At 40.6% G+C, this 25,122-nt stretch overlaps 1 long non-coding RNA gene across 1 annotated transcript; it reads left to right on the top strand.

Annotated features, from left to right (window-relative positions):
• Positions 1–53: 53 nt before the first annotated feature.
• LOC144052191 (uncharacterized) lies at positions 54–19,286 on the top strand. Its single transcript, XR_013294175.1, has 4 exons — positions 54–158; positions 524–599; positions 17,032–17,091; positions 19,005–19,286. It is a non-coding gene; the product is annotated as an uncharacterized LOC144052191 (long non-coding RNA).
• The last annotated feature ends 5,836 nt before the right edge of the window (positions 19,287–25,122 follow it).

Consider the following 25,122-nt stretch of genomic DNA (forward strand, 5'->3'; position numbering starts at 1 on the left):
ATGTCGTGGATGACAGACTAAACCAGAGAGTAAAAGTGACTCCCACAAGCCAGGTTTGTATCAGCCCGGAGGCTACATGACTTTCTCACAACAAATGTCGACTTACATACAACGTAATACATTAGAATGGCGGGGGAAATGTTACGTGAGCCCTGAAGGTAAATAAGTCATTATCTATGTGTAATTAATCACATAAGGCCAACTAGGAAATGTTTAAGAAAATGATTCACAAACCGTTCAACGAATAAATCAGATATATTGTTTTTCATTATGTTCATTAGAAGTTAACCATACGTGTACTTTACAACCATGCATAAAGATGGTTACTGGATACTGGAAGAACTATACAAAAACGTCAATGAAACTACTTTAAAGCGACCTATACGTACACCTATTAATACAGTATAACAATTTTAACAAGTAAATATGACCGAGAAAAGAAGAACCTGCAAACTAAGTGTAAAAAAACCCACAAGGAAAACTGCCAGACTGGATGATAATTATCTTGCGTTTACTCTGGCAGGATACTGAAGATGCCATTGAAGGACCGTACGTACATAAACGTAAATAAAGCTACTTCTACTTCTTGAAGGAGCTTGGTGAGTACACAATCATTTATATGGTGAAAGTGTTTTTTGTATCTAGTGAAAGTATTTTTGGTTTGTAAGTGTACTAGACATAAGTTAACATTAAGTTAGCTTAACTGAGAAGAACGCCATGTTGAAAGAAGTGGCGATAGCTCAAGGACGCCATCTTGGGAGTACACTTTTAATGTTTCCTCCTGTATCAATGATTACTTGTATGTTGTTGTGTTTGAATACATAGTACAGTGCACCACAGTCACTCAATTTGACAGAAACTCTAGACCATCCTTTGCAGTCTACAGTACAGATTTGTAAATATACTATAAATATTATGCACATATGTGTTTTGGAGAACTAAAAACAAATGGTGAATTGTTAAACTAGCTAAATAGCTAGCAGGACAGCAGAGATTAGGCTGCGTGATATGATCTTATAATGAAATTTCAGATGTAATCACATTTTTACTCCATATAGAAAAAAAACAAATACAATGTTGAGCACCATAATCATCCGCTTCAAATCAGTTCGCAAGGGAATGATTTACTTACAAAAACTGTAAAGCCTAAATTGTCAAAGCCTGACTGCCTCACACGTATGCTTTCAATGTCAGCCAGGGTTAATAGTGCGGAATGTGTGTCTACGATAGGTCATTTGTTTTGTCGGGAGCTGAAACTTAACGTTTGATAAGAAAGAAAAGAAATTCCAAGATTATCACTTAAGAAACGTAAAAAAATAAAATAAAATCCCGCCCCCATTTAATTGAGAGTTAAAATAAGTACGATGAGGCAATTTACTTGAGAAGGCCGTATGTGCTATTATGTATTGTGAGAGACAATGTGTGTCATCTGTGCTTCCCAGACTCATTTAACGTTTATGGCCGCTACGAAGCGTCATAAACGTCAACTTCCACAATCAGGGTGCCCAACCCTCACCCGGAATAATCCTGATGATGCATTTCTGTCCTTTTTAAACCGTATTGTTTGTATTATTTGCTGTACAGTTATAGCTAGTTTGGTAACACAGTGAAAATTGTGTTGTTGTTTTTTTTATGACATAATTCCAACATGAATTGATTTTTAGAATTCAGGTAATTAATCGTTTTGATGATAAATTCCATACAAGGTTGTTATAAAATGACTCATTGGTGACGTCACTGCATCAGTATTACTTATACAACTGATTATCTACTTCCTGTTGCATGTGCGTGCACAATCCCCTTGTATACAAGCTGTTAATATATGAATAGTTGTTTGACGTCATGGGAGGTGTGTTTTCATCCTGTAACACAGTAGTGGGGCACAAACCGGGAACATGAGCAAAATGCAGTGGTGGGGGTGTCAGGACTAGGCCTTCCTCCCATGAGAACTACATGTTAATTCAAATATTTGTCTCATCATTTATTTATTTTTTCACAAAAGTGTATATATTTCTCTTGGCTGCACTGCTTCCAGTCTATTTGTGTGGATGTTAGATTTTTGTGTCCAGTCAGATTTCAGCCTCTATCTAATCTAATCTAATCTGCCAGTGGCCTTTAAAATCTGCAGTCAACTTTTGCTTTAGGAAAGCTAACAAATGCTTACAAAAATACAAAATGATGCCAGAGATGGGTGAATGAATATCATTGTTGTGCACTGCTTTACCTCCTTGCTCTTAAGGGAAAGTTTAGTCAACTATGTATTATTACATTAAATTAAACAATAAAATGGACAATAATGGACAGCGGGATTAAATCAGAATTGGGCACTTGGACCTGCATGCATCTAGTACTTTACAAGTGAAAAACCGCATAAAAGCCTGATGAACGTTTCAACTAGTTCAGCTTTGCAAATAGGTTATCTGTCAACCTTCACCTGATGCTGAATGGCCAGTTCGTTTCCCCCTACACCCCCCCCCCCACCCCAACCCTACACCCCTTCCCACCATCCGTTTCACCGGCGTACCTCCTACCATGTTCCCACCTCCCTGGTCTCAGAGTCCAGCTCACATAGAAGTGGGCGGCGGGGGTCAGAAAGAACTGGATAAGCGTCAAAATCGATTCCTGGTCACGTGCACTTCACTCTCCAAATTGCTCAAGGAAGTGAAGTGACACTTTAGCCCTAGAACAGCGTGGAACTGGACCAACAGGAAATAGACCACCCTGGCATCGAGATGGAGGGGTGCCGGGATTAGGTGACAGAATTAAAGGAGCAACGCAACCTCCCCAAAAAATTGAGGTGGCTTGATGTTTGAAGGACCATATTTGGGTGGGATGGATTCCGAGACTAGCGCAGTTCTTTGGACTTTTGGACCAATTACGGCAAAGCGGGGATGGGCCTGAATGATTACAAAATAGAAGATCAATAAACACACCAGAGAGTAAAGATACGCCTCTGTAGTACAAAGAACAGGAAGACACGTACGATGCAGACCCCGCTAACCCCCTTACAAAGTTTGGTGGAAATCTGCACTGCATTTCTTGTGCAATCTTGCCAGCAGAATCTGTCCTTGGTTTGATAGTTCTAACCATTACAAAATAATGGATGAACTAATGAATACACACACACACGCACGCACACACACACATACACACGCACATACAGATACTCACCCACATACAAAAAAAAAAAAAGAGAGCAATGATGATGACATGTCAAATCGGTAAAATTACCGAATGAACAATATTGAGCTCTCCAGGAAAAAAATATTAAAAATAAGAATAAAAAAAAGAATGGATGAACAGCATTGAAGTGGTTCACATTTCTGCCTTGCAGTCAAGATGTTCTGGGTTCGAGGCAGCCCTGTGTGTAGTTTTAATGTAACCTAAAAAAAAAATAGGGAGGGAACTATTAACAAGTACGTTTTGGTGAAGGACTGGATGCAGAATCACACAAACGATTGAAAAAAAAAAAGCTTTCTTGGCAGATGTTATTTATGCATGTATTAAAAAAAAATCAATACAGTGTGATACTTAACACTAAAACTATTTATTTTGCAATGACAAAAAAGTATTTGAGTGCGAGTGTGCCTCGTCTCTCATGTCCACGTTGAAACGGTGCCCAAGTGGACTTTGGGGGATGGGGGGGGGGGGGGGCTCGCCGTATGATGTGAGTGTGTGTGTGCGAGGTCCGATAGAGCAGGTAACTGATTCACCAATGGTCGAAGCGGGTGCGGGTGGACAGAGGAGGGCCCTGTCCTCAACTCTTTGGGAGTTTTAACCCTTAAAGCTTTTACACATTCGAGGATTTCCTTTGCATTGTTGAGCTAAGACGCAAGAATTACAAACACTGCGGGAGTCCACCTCTTAAAGGAGGAGTCCACTGACCGCTTTAGCAAACAAGATTTGGAGCCTTGGGATGGTTTCAGGTGACAAACCTGTTGCCATGGAGGATTTTTTTACACCTTTTCATGACAACCGGGAAGTTTGTCATGTATACACACAATTCTATTCCCACGTTTGGCCATTCAGAATGAGGAAGTTGAAGCTCCGGCGAGGTTAAAAGTGAGCGGGTTGTCACGGCAACCCCTTTTAGGTCACTATCAGCGGCCTTATCAGTCTCAATGTCATCAATCACCCTCACATTCCACCGTTTTATTCTTTTGTAATCGTGCATGGGCCGTACATTATGGGATGTCCTGTGCTGTGATTGGCCAACATTACTTCCTTGTGAAACGTCAATTGTGTTTCTAGTGCTGTTGTTAAGGTTCATATGGTCTTGAATTGCAAGGAATCGTTTTCGACCTTTGATAGGTACTTTAAGGTATCACATCAGACAGGAAGTACAAGGTAGTTGTTTATTATTCTCAGTGTGACCATTAATCAACTTTAAGCAACTTTCCTAAAGGGCCGTCATCCTGTCACATTATTGACGTTTTTCCATCTTTAACCGCTTGCTTCTTTCCTCCTTGCTCGCCGCTGACGTGAGCATGGATGCGCTAATGTGAGGCAACAGTCTTTTACTGCCTTTAACCCCCCCCCCCCCCCACCCCTTTTAAAAGTCACTCTGTCGTCCCACCCTTATCAGCGCGGCGTCCCGGCCGAAAGCCCCCACGCCCGCCCCACCTGTAGCGCCAGGCTCATTACTCATTAACCAGGACTTCCTTTATCAAGCCCAGACAACCAGCAGGTCACTAGCCGACCCGCAGCGTATGCTTTCGGGCGCGCCTCAAATCTTTGCTTATATTTACAGGTGCGGAAAATTTGTCCTACAATATGAAGGCCTCAATCATCTCATACATGCACTAGATGGAGGACTTTTATGTCTTTTTAGGCATGGCTTCTTGAGTCTGCTCATGATAGACATGTTCATTAAATGTCGAGTTGCCAAGCAAAACTAGCTATAGGGGCTGAAGATTCAGGTGATTATTGCGTTTGATTTGGTTCTGCGTTTTATGGTGAATCATCCACATGCAGTGACAAAAACAAATCCTTTTTTGTGTGAAACCCATCTGTCTAGCTTGTATGTGTGCGTTAAATTGGGTAGCAATTGAGCTGCCCTATAAATTAGGAACCAGGGTTTTTCCTGTGTACAAAATTCAGAGGCGCCCACCTCCACCTTATTTATTTGCTCGCCACCTCCAGCCTGGAGTGACTGATAATGAATGAATGCTTTACAATGATAATAGTCATATTCTTATTGGAACTATAATTCTTATTATTGAAACGTGAAATTATTATATGTTTCCTGTAAAAAATGAAAGCGTGTCAGTTGAATATACAGAATACATGCACGTCATGGCAACATGGTCAGGAGTAGGGATGTTTTTCCTGACTGATACCCAACTCTTGATTAGTCACCGCTACTGATACGAAATACCGATACCACTAGTAAATAAAATTCCCCACCCATAAATGACAGCTGATTTTAAAGAAAGACTTACATATCCCGATATATAATTTTTCCTTAAAATTGCATGACGTTAAGGGCAACTTTGTATTCATAGCATTTTTAATTTCTTGTCCCTGATCGTAAAACGGCCGCAATAATGGTATCGGTCATCGCTGTGAGTACCGATACCTTAACATAAGACTGGTATTGGCACCGATACCAATACCTCGTATTGGTAGTCACCCATCATAGTCAGGATGATACCACCTCTGCCTCAATTTGAGACAGGAAAAACCCTGGCGAATGCTGGAAATTGACAAAATGACCCTAAAATGTCCGCTTTGAACCATAATGGCTGACTTAACTGTGTCTTTTTAGTCATAGGCTACCTTCTTGAAACTATTTTGAGGACTACTCATGATACTGTGGATGTATCTACCAAATCTTATATTGCACACTGGCTGAGTAGACTGAATTTAAGAAATTCCAAGAGGCGTGACCAAGTTTAATCAACCCCGAAAATGGCTGCTTCAAACCAAAATGAAAACCTTCCTGCGTCTTTCCGTACATTGATCTTCTCAGGATAGACACGCCTACCGTAGTTTATGTTGGTAAGAAAAACTGGCTTTGGGGGCTGAGAATGTGATGTCACATGGCGGGCATCCGGGCATCCACTAGCAGCTAGCCGGGTGCGCGCCGCTGTGACCTGATGGCGCTCGAGATAACGACCCCGCGCCCCCCACCCTTCTACTCAGTTAGTGCCCACTCAAATCTGTTTGATGTTAATGGCCGCCGGCTGGAGCTGACTGTCTGCAATAATCCGCACTCATGTGGCCTGAGAGGCTCCCTGGTTATTGCCTGAACAGAAATATGAAAATAAAGGCAAGTTGAGTAATCATTAATGCGGCAGGTATGCATCGCGTCAGCCTTATCAGCTGGCGGGCAGCCTGGATCGGGATTTTGAAAAGCGTAAAAACATTTTTTATCAGTAGTGGCCTCTGATTGGTCGAAACTAGGACAGGGTGGGCAAATCGTTGTGCTTAAGGCCCACGTTTGTTGGTTTTTAAATCAACTAGATGAGCCATGTCATTTGTAGATGAGGTTAAATTGAAATTGGTAAAACATTACTTTTATAATAAAATAGTCTAATGTTTTCATTGTATTTGTACATACAGTACATTACAATTGAATTAGTGTTTGTGTAGATGGCGTTTGTGTTCACGTTGGTATCTGCTGTAAATCCTTCATATTTCACACACACATGCACGCCGACACACACAGTGCACACGTGTACATATAGGGGGGGGGGGGGGGGGATCTGACCAAATTTATACCCTTTGTGTGTGTGCGTGCATGCATAACTTTTATGTTTATATTGGTGTCCATTGTTGTCAAAATCCAAATAATCTCATAATGTCACACACTTGCACAGACACACACACCCATCTTCTCTGGATCAAGCAAGGGCGGGGGTTAGGGCAGGGTCAGTGTAAGGCTTCCAACTGATCCCATCAGACCTATCAACTGTGTGTGTGTGTGTGTGAGTGTGTGAGTGTGTGTGTGTGTGTGGTCTTGTTTTTGTTACATAGTGGGGCCAACATTTCAGGGTTTCACGGAGTTGTGAGGCCCACCTGTCCATGTGGGGCCATTTTGCTGGGCCCCACAAGTTTAGACCTCTTTTTGAGGGTCAAGACTTGGTTTAAGAGTTTGGGTTTGAATTGGGTTATGGTTGAAGTTAGGGCAAGGAATAGGGTAGGCAATCATTTTTGAGGGTTGGAGTTAGGGGAAGGGGCTAGGAAATGTATTATGTCGATGAGATGGTCCCACAAAGATAGTAAAACAAACTTGTGTATGTGTGCTGGTGTGTGTGTGTGTGTGTGTGTGTTTGCACAGTAGTAAAAACCTGAAAGAATCCCCCTTTACCTCCTCCCACCTCCCCCCAACTTCACCTCTTTCTCCTCCATAAACCCTCCTCTACCACCACCGTAACTCCCGGGACACCCAGGTGTGACTACACGCACGCACACACACACACACACACAAACACACACACACGCCAAGCAACATAGAATGAAATACACGCCTTTTAACAGTCATAATGCATCCTCGGAAATTGACGCATAGAGTTCTTTATTTGTGTGTGTGTGGGGGGGGGGGGGGGGGTTGATGATTGGCGATTCCCCCCTGGACTGATAGATAGAGCGTGTGCTATTAGCTCAGTGCCAGGTGAGTCTGTGAGTAAACACAGCAGACAATGGATCCAGCCCATCTCCTCCTGTCAGTCGGCCTCTGTCAAAGCCGACCATTGTTCGGGGACTCCACCGTGTGTGTGTGCGCGTGCGTGTGTGAGAGAGAATATACCCCGTCCCCCCCACCCCCACCCCCATGTGCACGCGCCAACACGCAATAGCTCGCATGCGATGACTCAAGCCGGTTTCAGGCATTAGAAGCCACGCGTCTGTCTTTTTATTTATTTATTTGTTGGAGGAGAGCCACTGTTTGCGAAACGCACGTCGGCGTCGCCTTTAAACTCCATAACCGCAACAGCAAAAAGCACTTAACGGTAGCGCCGCTTTGCATTCAAACCCGGCGGCTCCAGAGTTGACCCCAGCGTGGGCTTTCACTTACTGCTGCTGAATAAGTGTTTGATCGTTTTGTTTTCTCTTGTTTTACTTGACCAAAACATAATAGAGAGACCTTTATTTACATACACACTGCACTTATTGGCATTAAAAACAGGCATGACACGACATTGAGGCTAAATTAAACACATGGCTTAGCTTTAGAAGAGTTGTAGGTAGCAACCTGCTACAGACCACCTCCAAGTTTTGCTACGGCCTCTCAGTTGTGTTCACTCCGTTTTACTCCAGCCAACAAGGTTCCTTGTCCCATATGTATACGTAGCATTAGCAGGATTCATGTAGCATCCTCTAGAAGAATGTTTTCAAAAATGTACATTCTTCTATCCATAGCTTTTTGCTCACTTTTGTTTTTGTTTGCAGTTTACTGATCAACTGTGGTAAAATTTCACATTGCTTGTATTGCAATTTGAAATCCTACCGGTAATTTAAGTACAGACGAACTAACACTTTTTTTTTTAGTCATTCAGGACAATTACGATTTTAATCTAATGAACCCAACAAACATTCATTCAAAGGTTTCATTCATTTAACCGTAATTTCTGTACAAAATGTTCAGACAACAATAATGTATGCTGATCCTAAATCAGTTTTAAAATAAACTTAACATTCATAGTTTGTTTTTTTTATGCCACATTTAAGTAGCTGATAGCTATTGTAATCCATTCAGCATTCTAACAATGTGTAACAAAATTACAACTCACAATAACATTTGGATGTGACAGAACATAGGAACAACAGCTTTTAATAATCCAGAAGACAAAATTCAATATCACAATTTAGCAAATTTTAAACTATTTTATTTTTAAATTGACGATTAACTCATTCACTCCCAGGCATTTTCACTGAAGCAACCCCCTTCGCTCCCGAGACTGTTTAACTGGATTTTGACTGATTTTGTAAAGCCCACAGAATATTGTGTTCTATTGCTATTAAAACATGGAACCTACCAAAAGAAAGATTAGAGTCTCTTCTTTCATCAGGAAAAAAAAAATATTTCTATCTTTTTCCGTTTTGCAGTAATTAGCATTGGAATATAGCTAAGTTTCATCATTATTCACAAACTTGTTGAAAACAGTGGGGGAAAGAGCTTGGCAACATGGCTCTGGTTAATCTCTTATACTCTCCTGCCATATGCTGGCCATTTTTTGTAATAACAACCATTGCTTTAAGCGACCTCTTCAGGTCAGAGGCTGCATCAAAGCCTTGTGTTTGCTTTAGCATGAAAAAAAACCACATTAAAAGCGTATAAATACGTTTTTTGGGACCATGGCGATATTTATTAAATTGAACATTTTTATAAATTTTTGGGAGGAAATGAGTTAAACAAATAAATTCAATTTATTGCCCAGCCCTAACTTGATCACGTTCTTTTGGTATCCGCAAGACAAAATGGTTGCTTCGAACCAAAATGGCTGAATTTCTCATCATTTTCCTACACGGGTCCTGGAGACTTTTTGTAGCGTGCTATTATGACTTAACCACCCAATTTTGTGTAAACCACTGTAAAAGCCTACAGTTCAGAGAAATATTGCCACAAAAAAAAAGCAGCCCTACATACAAGAGAGGCACAAAAGTATCAATTTCATTACACTGCTATGCATCACGACGATCAATATTTGTATTATGTATCTTCTCGCCACCGCTACTTCTTGCATCAGAGCTTGGTTGTTAGAAGTGCAGAAGCTGAGCATCCCTGCGGGGAGGGGAACATCCCTGCTCCTCCCCTGTCACCATATTGTGCAAACACACCATGCAAACATGGCTGTGCTCGCCATATGTGTGCGTGTGTGTGTGTGTGTGTGTGTGCTTGTGTGAGACGTAGCAAGTAGCAAGTGTTGGACCAAGCTTAGAAGCAAAGGAAAAGAGTCCAAGATTAAAAGTGGGAGATAGGCATGGAGAAACACAGAGGCCTTTGTGTGTCTTATCCTCTCCTCAAAAGTTGTCTCACACTTTAACCCCGTGACTTGTTCACAAGGCACCCCCCCCCCCCCCCCACCCCCCAACATGGCCTCCCTCCACACCCCGTCCCATTCATCCCAGTGCAAACACTCCCGCTTGCCGCAGGAACAAAAGCCGCTGTGAATAATGGCAGCCAAATGTCACCGTTTTCTTTCGCCGCCGCCGCCGCCGCCACCCAGCTCGCCCCGCCAGGGCCCAGCCCGCCGTTAACCATTAACACAGCACCTGAAGCGGCAACAATGAACAGAAACTCAGGGTGGAGTCAAGATAGAGCTAGAATCGAAGCCGTAAAAAAACAAAAAAAAAAAACATCCTTGTCTCCTCTTCAAACTTACAAAATGTTCAATTACAGTATTAGCATCAGTTTTGAATTGTAAAATAGAACTTTTCAAAAATTCTACCCCCGAAGCGAGATTCACTTTTCAATGTGAAACTTGGTAGATATGACCCAAAAAATTGTCTCAAAATGCCATACCTGAAAAGACACAGGAAGTCTGCCATTTTGGTTTGGAATAAACATTTTCGTGTCATTTTGGCCATTTCCAAGTGTTTGATTTGATGACTCTCGGTAGCACGTCATAGAAAGTTTTGAAAATTCAGGCCCTGAAACTAGTTTGACTTGGAAACATTAAACTTGCTAATTATGTTTATCATGAGTTGACTGACAAAAAAAGTCTCAAGAAGCCATGCCAGAAAAGACACTGGAAGTCTGACATTGACATTTTCAACTGGTTATTTTCTTAGTATGTTCAAATGTGATGATTTTTCAAATCTTCCTGAGTTTTTTTTTGGCGGGGGGGGGGGGGGTGCAGCCCCCAAAGCAAGTTTGACTTGGCAACATCAAACTCGGTAGGCGTGTCTATCATAAGCAGACCCACAAAAAAGTCTAAAGAAGCCATAGCAGAAAAGGTACAGGCGGTCAGCCATTTTGGTTTGAAGTGGCTTGAAGTGACATCCAAAACAATTTCCTTTGGATGTTTCACTTTTTTCAATCATGAACTTGAGGATTACTTGTCATCTTCTCAAGTTCATATTACTTCACGCATCCCAGACGGTGGTGACAAAACTGCAACCTTTCTCTCCGCCCGCGTCTTCTTCTTCTTGCTGACTTCCCTCCACAGGAGACTGCGGCCATCGGCATCAATACCTCGCTGTGTTCCGTCCCTTTCGGGCCAACACTGCTACCTTTGTGCCAGCACCATGCCAGATGAGACTAAAATTAAATGCACTTTAATTGCAGCCTTGTGGGGCTGCTGTGCGCGTGTGTGTGTGTGTGTGCGTGTGTGTGTGTGCCCATGTGTGGATAAAGTGTACAAAGTGAAGAGAGGAAACGATATTTTTAGCTTGTGTTTTGGAGACGACATGCCGTTGAATGTGGAGACAGGGAAATAATCGTCTTGCAATGTTAAGCTAAATTTCTAGCTGTGTTAGACAGGGGTCGCTGTGGGCCGCACAGATCGCGTGGCTTGTTCCGTAGAAGCTTTTTTTATTATTAAACTGACTGCCTGCTGCAAAGATTGTGGTCCATACACTATTTTACACAGAGATCCTGCAAAACAATAGCTGTTGTAATAAAATTAATTAACTGTATTGTGCTCCCTAAGCACTTATTTGTGGTATATCCCTGCATCGCGTTAAGATCGTGCACGTACTCGCACACGCGCCATGAACGAGCCTGACACAGATGCTGCAATTACACTTTGGGCCAGAGGTGGCAGTCACGAGTAAAAAAAAGTTAATAAAATGTTAAATAATTAATCGAATCTGAAAAAAATCGAAATCGAATCAAACTGAACTCTTGTGAATCGAAATTGAATCGAGGAAATTAGATTTGATACACAGCCCTAGTTGTCATGGATGTCAATTATACACTGATTTCCACTATTAAAAAAAGGCTTATATCCTTTATGAAAGGCCACAGTTGAATAAATATTCGATCTGCACTTTTATGCAGCAGTCCTGCAAGATATCTGTGTGAAATATCTTAAAATTTGAGTATCGCTTTGATGTTGTTTATGCACTTCATTAAAAAAGTCATCAGCTGATGTTGTAAAAATCAATTTCAGCGTGGTAACCATGCTTGTTTATTGAGTCTGATGGCCACTTTTACAACTCTTTGGGCCTCTTTGAGAGAAAAAAAAAAAAATGCTGCCGCTCTAACTCAAAACCTTTCAAGAAGGGACGGGAGGGGCCAACGGGTGGAGGCTGCTGGTGAAATAAGACGTTTTAATTCATGCGGCGGATGTTTTGAAGGAAACGTACGGAGGATGGAGCAGGGAGCTGCACTAACTGTACCCTCGGGCTCAACTGGACCCGCTCTGTTTAGCTCTTGCCCGCAGTACTTTCAGCCTCGTTAGCTTGTTAGCATAGCATCTTGTTTTTTTTCTCTCACTTTATCGCCATATTTAAATAAACGGGCACGCTATTGACGCACAGTCACGCTCGCTTCTCTGTTGATTTAAATGATTAACGCCAAATGAGGATCCAGTCCGACTGCGTTCACTGCCAGAACCCGTCAACATCATCATTAGCATCTTGATCGTCATCCCTGTTGTCCTCAATTTCACCTTCCATTATTTGTATTTCAGAACTCTTATTCCTCTTAATGAATCGTGGGAATCGTAAATGGATTCTGTCTGCATCTAAACAGTTTTTCATTGTTTTCTAAACAGTGCAGACCATGTTTTAAGGATTAAGTTGTATTTTCTAGTAAAAAGTTCACACTGGAATATTTTTTTCATAATCATGTTATTCGAGAATAAAGTCATGCTATAGAATTGTGTTTTTGTGTAATTTGAAGTCGTGATTTTTTTTCCCACAAATAAGTAATTTTTCAGAAAAAAGTTGTAATATTAGGAGAATAAAGTAGTAATTTTTGGAGGGAAACTGAGGGGAGGAAGATTTTTCATAGCATACATATACATAAAATATTATAACATTTTGTCCTAATTATATTTTATCAAAAAAAAATGAACTTTTTCTTGATTATGAAACAATTCAAGAATTTTTTTTGTTCACAACTTTATTCTGTAATATTGTGACTTTTTCCTCAAATATGCAGCCTTTTATTTTGAAAACGTATAACTGTATTCTAGTTAAGACTACAACTTTATTTTCTTTTTCTGTAACTGAATTTAAAAAAGAGAAAATTGACCAAAATTCCTACCGTTGGCTCACCATGTGGACTTGTACAATTTTATCATGACTTTGAATTTGTGAGGAGAAAACAATGTTATTAAACTTGATTCATTGGGTTGTTTTCAGGAGTAAAAAAATTGTAGTTTGTCCAAAATGAATTGATAACTACATTATTTTTTGTATGCAATTAATACCTTTAAAAACTAATTTTTCCACTTGCCGGCAACTGAAGACGACATCACCTGTGCTGAGGAAGTAGGTAATGACCAATCATGGCTCACCTGTTTTCTGGGTTTGATCAGCAAACTAAGCCATGATTGATGAAAAAAAAAGAAGAAGTTTTTAAAGGTATTAATTCTACATTGAAAATAATGAAGTTATCAAATTCATTTTAGACAAAATAATCACTTTTTACTGCTGAAAATGGCTCAATGAGTCAAGTATCCTTTTAAGGTTATATAATTTTGGAAGAGGCCTAATTGGGCCCAAATTTTTTTTTTTTTTTGTTTCACTAAGGGGTGTACTCACTTTTGTTGCCAGCAGTTTTCACATTGAGGGCTGTGGCTTCAGTTATTTTGCTGCAGTTATACAAGCTGCACATTGACAACTTTAAAGTACAGCATAGTCACTTCTTCATTGTTTTCCCATGGAGCGATTTAATAAAACCTTTACAAAAGTTGAGGGCTGTGCTCACTTTTGTAAAATACTTTAGAGGAAAAAAGAAAAGAAAGAAAGAAAATTCCTATTGCGCTGGTGTAGGTGATTTTGTTTTGGTCCTGCTGGGGTCAAGTGAGGTTTGTTTTCCTCTTTGCTGCCTGCGAACCACTCTGACCTTTTTCCTTTCAGCTAACATCTTTCTGTTTATTTTGCTATTTCTGGCCAAAAGTGGGGAACAAGTGTAAGAGTGTGTGTATGTGTATATGCACTTGTACAATTGTATATCTGTGTGTGTGCGTGGAGGTCCGCCGTGTGATTCCTCTGTTGTTGTTTTCATTGACGCAGCCGAGGAAAGTCAATGTTGTTGTTTGGCGGAATTCTCCTTTAGCAGCGAGAGATCGCGCGCCCAATCACGAATTCCGTCTCGCCTGTAAAGCACTGCTGTCAGAGTTGAGCGTGAAAAGAAAGTCAAACATGTGGCTGACATGTTGTAAAGGTGAATATTAAAGTGCTTCCTGTTCCGTGACTCATTTCAGACCGGAATTGACCTTTGAATAGGTTTCAGTGATATTTATATCATATTGCTGTATTTACGTACGCAACACACGAAACAACTTTACCGCTTACACGCTGGCCTGAAATTCATGTAAACAAAGAATAAAAACTAAGAAAAATTTAAACAAACAAAGATAACATCAAAGTAGATGCAGGTAAACAATTTATGAAACGTTCGGTATCGTTTACTTTCGTCTGGATCGACTCAACCTCCCTCGATTGGTTTAAAATAATTATCCTCGACTGTAGCATAGTCGCGTCAAATGTCATGTTTATATACTGTTACAGTACCTCTAATGTATCATATTTAGATTACTTGTAATATTGGTATACATATAATGTAGCCTATACACCTGTATTGTACTATATTGACACCATATTTATAAAAATGTTCTATTTTAAATATTGCCATGGACCCAAAAATGGATTTATGTTTTTTTTATGCTAGAGCTTAGAGAAGGCTTTGATGCAGCCTCTGACCTAAAGAGGTCGCTTAAAGCAATGGTCGTTATTACACAAAACGGCCAGCAGGTGGCAGCAGAGTATAAGAGACCAACCAGGGCCATGTTGCAACAAGCTCTTTTCCCCAGTGTTTTAAACAGGTTTGTAAACAATGATGAAACTTGGCTATATTCTCCTGCTAATTGCTGCAAAACGGAAACAGATACAAATATACTTTGTTTTCCCGATGAAAGAAGAGACTCAAATCTTTCTTTTGGTAGGTTCCATGTTTTTATAGCAGTAGAACAGACAACTGTGGGCCTTGCAAAATCAGTCAAAATCCAGTAAAACAGACGGGAGTGAAGGAGGTTGCTTCAGTGAAAATGGCTGGGAGTGAATAAGTTAATATGTATGCACCTCTAATGTAGTACAATTACAATAATGTCTAAAAAAAATGTTTGAATGTAGCGTAATTGTTTATCATTATTAATCAATCGTAGCTTGTAGCACATGGATGTTGATAAGTCCATCCTGTCCCTGGCAGTAACTTTCCTACGGCTTCCACAAAATCTTCCCTGCAGTAACCAGTTAAACCAGTCATGTTTGCTCACAACCAGCGGCTCTGTTCCCTCCTTCACTTTGTCTTGTTTTCTTTCCAAGTACTCAACGGGAACTACCCGTGTTTGCTTTTAGGATGATGGGATAGCTCCGCATTTTAACATTTGAACATTCTTAACGGCCATGCAAGTGTAATAAGAAATGGCTGCTATACGCTCCTTCTTTTGCTCTCCTTCTCAATAAAACATGCACAAATCCAAATCCTTTGAGCAGAACTGAAATTTTCGCCAACTTTGTCCATATGTTTTTTCTTAGAAAAGTGAGAATTGGAGAATTTTACGACAGAGGGGATGTTCAGTTTTGTCACGTAAGAGTGATAAATGATGAAATTGAGTGTGATGCCCATTTTATGCCAAATATGGCGGACTTCCATTCTGTTTGCAGCTATGACTTTGTGAGACTTTTGTTTTGGTTTACTCATGAGAGAAATGTCCTCCAAATTTCATGATGCTAAGTCAAACTGGCTTTGGGGGCTAGATTTGCTAAGAATCCTTATCGTTAAATCATCAGGGGCGAGTCTAAAGCAGCATGAAATGTCCACTTCCAACCAAAATGGAGGACTTCCTGTGTCTTTTCGAGTATGGTTTCTTGACACTTTTTGGTGGATCTACTCATGAGAGACGTACTTACCAAATTCCATGTTGCTAAGTCAAACTGATTTTGGGGGCTGATTTTTTTGGGGGGGTGAATCCTTTGGGTTCAGGGGCTGGTCTGAAGGAGCATGAAATGTCCACTTCCAACCAAAATGGCGGACTTCCTGTGTCTTTTCGAGTATGGTTTCTTGACACTTTTTGGTGGATCTACTAATGAGAGAGATACCTAACAAATTCCACGTTGCTAAGTCAAACTGGCTTTGGGGGCTGATTTTTTTTGGAATCTTTACCATGAAATCATCGACTCCACTGGCCTACTTCAAACCAAAATGGCAGAATTTCTGTGTCTTTTTAGGCATGGCTTCTTGAGACTTTTTTGTGTATCTTCTCATGATAGACATGTCTACTAAGTGTTACAAAGTTGCTAAGGAAGGGAGCTTTGGGAGCAGACTTTTGAAAGAATTCTTCCGGTTCAGTCATTGGCGTCAGGGGCTGATCAAGAATAAGCCTAAAATGGCCACTTTAAACCAAAATGGCTTTCTATGTCTTTTCAAGCATGACTTCTTGAGACTTTTTTTTCATATTGTCAAGTCAGTATGGGAGGACACTCGCCTGACAAACCATCAAACTGCCAATTTTTACCACTTGTGTGTCAGAGTGCGTCTTACAAAACGAGAGGGAGACGTCTTCGAAAGCAGAACAGAATTCTTCATTTGTGAGAAGTTGGCAGACGTGGTGCGGCGGGCGGCATGACAGTGATACGCTTGGCGGCACGGCGTGCGCTGAAAGAGCCCATAGATACCCACCTACCATAGATACCTGGCCATAGATACTCCGGCTTACAGCCACGCGCAGCCGTGAAAGACACATTAAGTGTGTTGCGAATCATTCCCATCCATATCCACTATACTGGAGTGCCTTAAATAGCCAGTTTGCCCGTTTGTAGTACTGTTGCAATCATAGGTTGCATTTACTTCGTTTGGCTTAATAAAGCAACTTTTTTGGATAAACTGTACTTGTACTTTCTTTTCCCCCCCAGATGATACTGACTGAGATCAAATCCATGAAACTAAGGTTGATGGCAGTACCTCAGTTGTGGGTAAGTGTCATTATATCTCATCAAAATCATTATATTTTAAAAATGCCAAAATCCAAAATTTCTACAAAAATAAATATCCAGAAGATGTAATCATTGCCATATAAATCGTCAAGATATAAACGGGCCCACATTTTTTTGCTTTCAACTTTCAATCACTACTGCATAATGATTTTTAAAAAATGGAGTTAGCCCACTATAGTTCTCGGTGACCCAAAAAATTTCCATTGGACATTGTACCTCCATTACCAACTAGCCAATCAATATATATTAGTTATTTTTTACGTTTAATTCTTTGAAAGTAACTACTTTCAAATAGTATCAACTGGTCCGGTCTAGTTCGCACTGGCTCACTCAAAGTACTACACTGAAGAAATATCAATGATGTCATCAGCGGCTAGCCGACGTCGACTCATCTTTCATCGCATTACTGTAGTGTCAACCCCAAAAATCTGAAGTCGTACCGTCCCCCTAATGCACACACACACACACACACACACACACAGGTTTGAGGCTCCGAGTGAGTGAGTCATGTGTGAGTACACATTGTCAAGGGTGAAAACCCAGGCAAGTTCCTGGAAGGGCTCAAGAACGGCTGACGTGACAACAGGATGCAGGGCGGCGTGCCTCGGGCCCTCAGAATGGAACCACCATCAAAAATGATAAGCTACCAGTCGCATATATGATCAATTTCAATATCACGCCCTCCTTTCGTAGGCTATTTAACCTCTCCTGACTAATGTTGTGAAATTCTGGGAATTCCTTTTTGTGGCCAGATGTCCGCATTTGCCAGAAGGACACATTCTTTTTGTGGGTGTTGGGCCTGGTTTTCATGACGTCAAATTTTGAATTCTAAAATAATTGGAAAAAGAAGTCAGACTTCTTAGCTCCTCACAATTTGCATGTTGTAACTGTAATTGGACAACATTTCAGTTATTAGCACATCAGGACAAACACTGGATAATAATTTAAAAAAAAAAAAAAAAGGAGTCTGGCCGGAAAGTTGGAATATCTGGGCAGTAAAATGTCTTCGTTGACCACCAAAAACTGTAATTTGGTAAAAAATAATAATACTACCACTTATCACAAAAAAAGAACAACAAAAGACACAAAATTTTGTATTCTTCACATACTACTAAATTAGGTGGTGACTTTTGGTGATTTTTGTAAAGTACAAAATTATTGATAGCTATTTTCTTTTGCTCACAAAAGTCTATCTTTGACAGTGAAAATGTTTATCTTCAAAAACACGCAATTTTTCCATTTAAACATTATTTATTCACAATAAAGTTTTATGCCCCCCCCCCCCCAAAAAAAAAAAAAAAAAAGAGGCAGAGTATCACCACTAAGACACTGTAATTGTACACTAAAATGCTTATAATTCCTAACATCTTGTTGTTCAATGTCTTTCCACTAGAGGGTCGTAGCTATGTCCATAACACTCCACTCTACTTTGAGTGATAGATATAGCTCACATAGTGTTTTTTCCCGTAATTTGTTCCTGGACATTTTCCGGGTCCCAGGTGGCTTGGATCCTTACTCAACCTCACCCTATTTCTACCACTTCCCTTCCTCCATCCACATTGATGCCATCTTTATTTGGATCTTTTTCTTACCGCAGCTCTTTGAATAACGCCACTCAGCGTCCTTACGGGAACAGCAACAGCGGCATCTTCCAAAAAACGTTCCCAAATATGAGAGAGCGAAAAAGAGAGCCTCCTTCCCTCCCTCGCTCACTACTACTGCAGCACGTTCTAATTTTAAACGCGCTAAAAGGTAGCTTTGTGGAGCTCAAGGTGGGGGCACGAGGGGAGATTATGGGGGGGGGGGGGGGAAGTTGCGGATGAAGGAATGTTTTGAAGCTACGGCAGAACATGACATACAAGAGGAATATTCATATGTTCGCGTTCTTACAGGGAGGCTGATGGCTCCTACACAAAGTGGTAGAAGAACCTGAGCGGAGGGATGACCTCCGCCAAGGCCATCAAACTCTGATCGACCAGTCACGGTTCAACTTTACACATAATAAATATCAGTTATATGAAGGGATTATATTATATATTAAGGGATTTTTAAAGAACACTCTAAAACATATTTGTCCAAAGTATGGCCCAGGGGCCCATTTGCGGCCCGCATTAAAATTATTAGCGGCCCACAACATATATTTACAGTAACGTTTGGCACGGCCCACATCACTATTTTCTTTCTTTTTTTTTTTCAAAGGGTGGCATGAAAAGTGTCAAAAAAAGATATGCTAAAATTACTACTAACTAAAATAGCAACAACATTTCTCGTTATTAAGGTGAATAAAATTAATAAGCAAAAATGTTTTACTCCATTTTCTGCTTTAAGAAATCCCCCCTTTTTTTTTTAAATAAATGTCATTTCACTGCACATTTCTCTTGTTTTGGTTCTCATTTTGGAGATCACCATAATACTGGGGCGGATCTTTTCTAGTGGGTCACAAGGCTGCTGACCACCCCAAAATTTGCTTATGACCTCTTCAGGTGGGACAGCTTCTGTTTAAATTTATTTCAAGGATATCAGAATAGCCTCCAAGTGAAGCTGTTTGGATGCCTTCGAACCCCATACAGAACACCTTTTGCTACTGCCTTCGAACCTCATAGACCTAGGTTCTAAATAGTGTTGCTGGTCAGGGGAGGATGGGGGGGCCACACACACAAATTTCTCTCCTTTGATGTCAAAAGCATCCCACGATGCAGAGGAATTTCTTGCAGCATAAGATCATAAGATGGCTTTGTTTCACAAAGTTCTGTTCTTAATTTTGTACCAAAATAAAAAAAAGATGCTGAGTGCCATTTGCATAGACCAGGGGTGGCCAAGTTCGGTCCTCGAGAGCCACTATCCAGCCTGTTTTCCATGTCTTCCTCCTTCAGCGCAGCTGATTCTAATGATCAGCTCATCAGCAAGCTTTGCAGAAGCCCGACAACGATCCTGATCATGAATCAGGTGTGTTAGTGGAGAGAAACATGGAAAACAGGCTGGATAGTGGCTCTCGAGGACCGAACTTGGCCACCCCTGGCATAGACTATAAAAATCTGAGAAAAACATCAATTGCATGATAATTTATAGCATCCCCCACAAATAGCAGGGGTCCACTGTACTGTATTTAGTATTGCCGACAGAACGGCGGAGAAGTGGAATGAGGACATCCTGATTTGTGTTGGGGGAGCAGGGCGGGTTTTGGGCAGTGGTAGAGAGGTAGAGAGAGAGAGAGAGTGAGCGAGAGAGACATTCCCCGGGCCTGTGGCGGCAGTGTTCTCTCCGGCCCCCATGAAAGGTGGGATTGTCCCGAGGCTTCCCCGAGCCAGGAAAGTTCCCCCCACCGGGCTGTGGGCCGGCCGACCGGCGGCCCCTCTATCTGCCAGGAAGGCCCAACGCCGCCGCTTATGTCAGATACCACGCCGCGTGTTATAAATACTCACGCGCGCGCGCACACACACACACACACACACATGCTAAATGAGCTGGCAATATGTTTATTTTGACAGGAGGTAGTGAGAGTGAAAGGGGGGTTTCTTTCTTGGGAATGGCCAGAGTTGGAATATTTAGCTCAGGTAGGACCTTTCTCTCTCTCTCTCACTCTGGTAGAGTCAATGTTTGACAGGGAAGGACGAAAAGACCAAGGTGATGGTCGAGTCTGGTTTGGTTTTATCTGCTGGGAGTGGAGAAGAATAAAGATGGCTGTAGGCAGGCAGGCGGCGGCAACTATTCAAATACAACAAGGCCCGTCATGCGGCCCGGGGGGTTAACAGTTGACTCTTCGTTAACGCCACACACTTTGAAAAAAAATAATCTTCTATGACAGTTTAAACCAAGGTAGAAAAGATTGGCAAATAGTCTGTTGGGGGCACATCCAGCTCGGCTACATGGACTTTCTACTTTATTTTAAGTTTTATTTTTAATTTGAATTGCTTTTCTTTCACAAAAATGAATTTTTTATTTTATTTTACAAACTTCTATTTAATATGAAGTTAACAAAAAAAAAAATTCAGATTTTTAAATTAATTTCCCCAAATCTTATTTTTTTTATTTTACAAAAAAGTCATTTTTTTTCACTCCCAAAAAATACTTCACCCCCGCCCCCATTTGACCAAATCTGACTTCTCCACCCCATAACCCAGTTTCCAATTTTATTTTATTTTTTCATGAATTTTTTTTCACCATTTTTTTTCACACAAATAATTTATTTATGACTTTTGTTTGATTATTTTTCACACAAAAAACAATTAAGCAAATAATTTTCAGATAAATCAGAGTTCTAGTTTTTATTTTTATTTTCCCCTTATAAAAATCTAAATTCTGTTTTTGCTAAAACATTTTCACACATGTTCAAATTGTTTCCCCACAAAAATACATGAATTTTTTTGCACACAAACCGGATGAATAAATGTAATCTTTTTTTTTCACACATAAAATCTTCTTTTTTTTACCCGCAAATATCCAATTTCAAATTGTACTCATTTCTTTTCCACAACACAACCCCGGGGGCTAACTGTTGCCAAGCTCTGGTGGCTTGTTAACTTGCTGATGTCATCAGTTTTTCAGCAGTTTTATCTCTGATGGTTTAAACCTACGCTGAGGAGATAATCATTGAGTTTGAGGGCCACTTTCTGTGAAGAGTGTTGACCTCATGGACTCACATTTTTCACACAAAAATACGATTTTAATAGAAAAATCAGATGGCAATGACATTATTCAAATCAAGTTTTTCCCTCCACTCTGGTATTTGCTTTATTTCTCCTAAACAAACTTTTAAAGGGCTTTTCATCTTCCACAGAAATAATAGAAATGAATATTTTTCTTCATGTTAAAGTCCTTTTTTTCTTTGGGAAAAAAAAGTAAAAAAAAATTGACATGACAATAATGGTTAATGTGCCTCTGAAAACCATCTCTAAAAACAGTTTGACAGATTTTACAAACATGAAAAACTGTTTTTGTCACTTATCAATGGTGTTCATGTAGGTCAGCGGTGCCATAAACCTGACATCGCCGACTACTGGCCTGGCATGCATATTACACTCTTTTCAGTAACATTACGTTATGTCTACGGTGGCTGTTGAGGGCCAAACTGCATGTGTCCGCTTGGAAATAAGAAGAGCTTGTGTACCTGGCTGTAACACACACACACTGAAGACACAGCGGCATTCATTCGTTCATCCCCTCCTCCCCCCTTCTTCCTCCCTCTCATTTTTTTCATGTTTCCACCCTGCTCGCCCATCACTGATCTCAACAAGCTAGCGTAGCGACTTAGCTGATACTCACCAAAACCTCTGTTATTAACCTCAGTTTTGGTGTCATCATTGCAGAACCACTGATCACTTCGGATGCTGGAACACGCAGGCTAACGTTAGCTTAGCATGGTGCTGCGCCTTAGCTCTGGACGCTGCCGTACTGTAGCCCGCCGTCACCGTTTTGCTGCATTTGGCCCATAATAAACAGAATTGATACCGTGTGGGTAATGATAAGACGGCAAGAATAAATACATGTGCTAACATTAGCTTAGTCTGTTGATGTACCTTAGCATTAGACACTGCCGTTTTGTACTCCGCAGTCGCTTTGGACGCTGTAATGTTATACTACATAGTATCCATTTTGTTACACTTTATCGTCTGTCTCTTCTTATTGTGACTGCCGCGTCGAGAAGTAAATATCAGAGTGCATTGTTTGTAGTCATTATTGTTGTTTGTTAGCATGTTGCTAACTTGAGCTTAATCTGTTTCCTTGTCTCACTTTGCCCTAAATGAACTGAGCCAATACTATGCAGGTTAAGTGCACCACCAACATTGATAGGAAATTAGCCAAAATAAGCAGACATGCTAACGTTAGCTTAATTGCCATGCCTTAGCTTCGGGCTTCACACTTTGCTATGCTTTTGCCATCTGTCTCTTCTCAAAATAAATAAATAATGTGTCTCCAACATACCAAAATGTCAATACGGAAAAACACCAGTCTTGTTTGTTATCTACCTTATTATACCTCGTGGGGTTTTTAGTCGGACCAGACACAACGGTGGCGTCACATCCTCCTCAGGTGACACATGTCCTCTTCACAGTTTTTTTTTTTTTTTTTTTGTCTCTGTGGTGTGTGAGTGTTAATTTCAAAGCTCCCATCTTAATGGCCTGGGTGGAGGCCATCTAATCTGACACAGCTGGGTGCCACACTCAAATGCATCTGTATGTGTGTGGGAAGCGGGGGGGTGGCAACGGGGGGTTGTTAATTGGGGCAGGCCGGGGGTCCTGCGATAGGAGGCGGCGTACAAACAACATCAAGTCACAGAGGGGTGAAAGTAAGAATGGAATTCCTGTGAGGATGGAAGAGCATTTCTGGAGGTCTGCAGCTGTCATTAATTGCCTCCCCTCACTCAATATTCTTTAAAATAATCCACTTTTAGAAACAAGAAAGAAAATATTGGAAGATATGGAATGATATTGAACTATATGGAATGATGTAGAAGGATATCGGTGAAAAAATGTTGGGCGACAAATGGGGTTGCCATCTTGGAACTTCAATCAACAATAACAGCATCCGGATTTGTTCAGTCCTTCCCTTCTGCTTAATCTCTACAAATAGGTTTTTATTTAGTTTTGGAACACTATTCAGGCTCTTTTGCATAATCACAACATCTGCTGGAGATTCTATAATAAATATTGAACAACTAAATCAATTTTAAAAAATACAACAGTTAAAACAAAGGAAAAAAAAAACACTTTATGCCCATCCATGTTTTGAAAAATTTGCTTCATTCGTCTTCATTTTTCAAAGTCGTGCACACTTTTAAATGGACCTCATGGACATATAAAGCTGTAAGGTGAGAGGGTTTTGCTATTATTGTGCATCGCATGCACTCATTCCGCCAGCTGTTGACGACCTGTCCTATTGTTGTGTGTGCGTGTAAGTGTATGTGTGTTTTATGTGTCCAGCTGTACACACACACACAGTTAATGAAGTGTGTTGTCACGCCGGTGCGACCGCCTCTGCTCCTCACTTCCTTCTGGTGCTACCCTAGCACGCTAGCGACTCACCGTTGTTCGGTCTGTATGTGGCGACATTCTGGCCTGGTGATGATGTCGTCGCGGAAAAAAATTCTCTTGGGGTTCGACCGATTAATCCCAACGCCTACGCTACAGGACACGTCGTTCGCTACGCTGTTATCTAATGCACACAATTGTTGGATCAAACATTTAATCGATCTCAATTTTCACGTTGTACTTATGTGGGAAAAGAGTCAAAATCAGCAACAACAACAAAAATAATTGCCCAGCAGAAAAAAAGGCAGGTCTTAAGGGGTTACTGAACGTATTCACCTAGAAAATGTATATTGGGCCCTTTCACATGTAAAGGTTTGGGTGCTGACCTCTTTATTTGAGACAAGTTTTGGTGCTAATGGGAAAATGTGGGTGTCAGTGACCTCTTTTACCAGAAAAAAAATGTGGGTGCTGAGCCCCTTCACCAGGGAATGTGTGGATGTTAAACCCTTGCATTTCCAAAAATGTGTAGATGTGGCACCTTTTCACTGGGAAAAATGTGGCTATTGATGAAGTCAGTTGCTTGGAAAAGTATGGGTGTTGAATCGTCACCAGATAAAAAAAGTGTGGGTGTTGATGAACCCTTTCTTTTTTTGTTGTTGTTGTTGTAAAGTGAAACAAATACCGGTACTAAAGGACAAGGTATTGCAAACCAGTCACATCATATCATACCTATTTTTGTCAGTGTTTAAAGACCAAGAAAGAAGTTTTCCTATTCAAAATATATATATTTTAAATTAATTGGCATATTAGTTATGGGGATTTTATTTTGGCAAATATCGGATTCTGTTTCTGCCTCAAAAAAGGTGTTATGAAAATCATTCTGACATTTTTTTTTATACAGTATATTTATTTGTATTGTTCGTTAATATCATTATTATTTATTATTTTTATTAATTATTTTATTTGGTCAATTTGTCTATGTCATGATAGATGCTGTACAGTATGGTTAGAGGGACCGTGTTGAGCTGAAAATATATTTTTC

The sequence above is a fragment of the Vanacampus margaritifer genome, chromosome 5 (genome assembly GCF_051991255.1).
Source record: "Vanacampus margaritifer isolate UIUO_Vmar chromosome 5, RoL_Vmar_1.0, whole genome shotgun sequence".
Lineage (NCBI taxonomy): Eukaryota > Metazoa > Chordata > Actinopteri > Syngnathiformes > Syngnathidae > Vanacampus > Vanacampus margaritifer.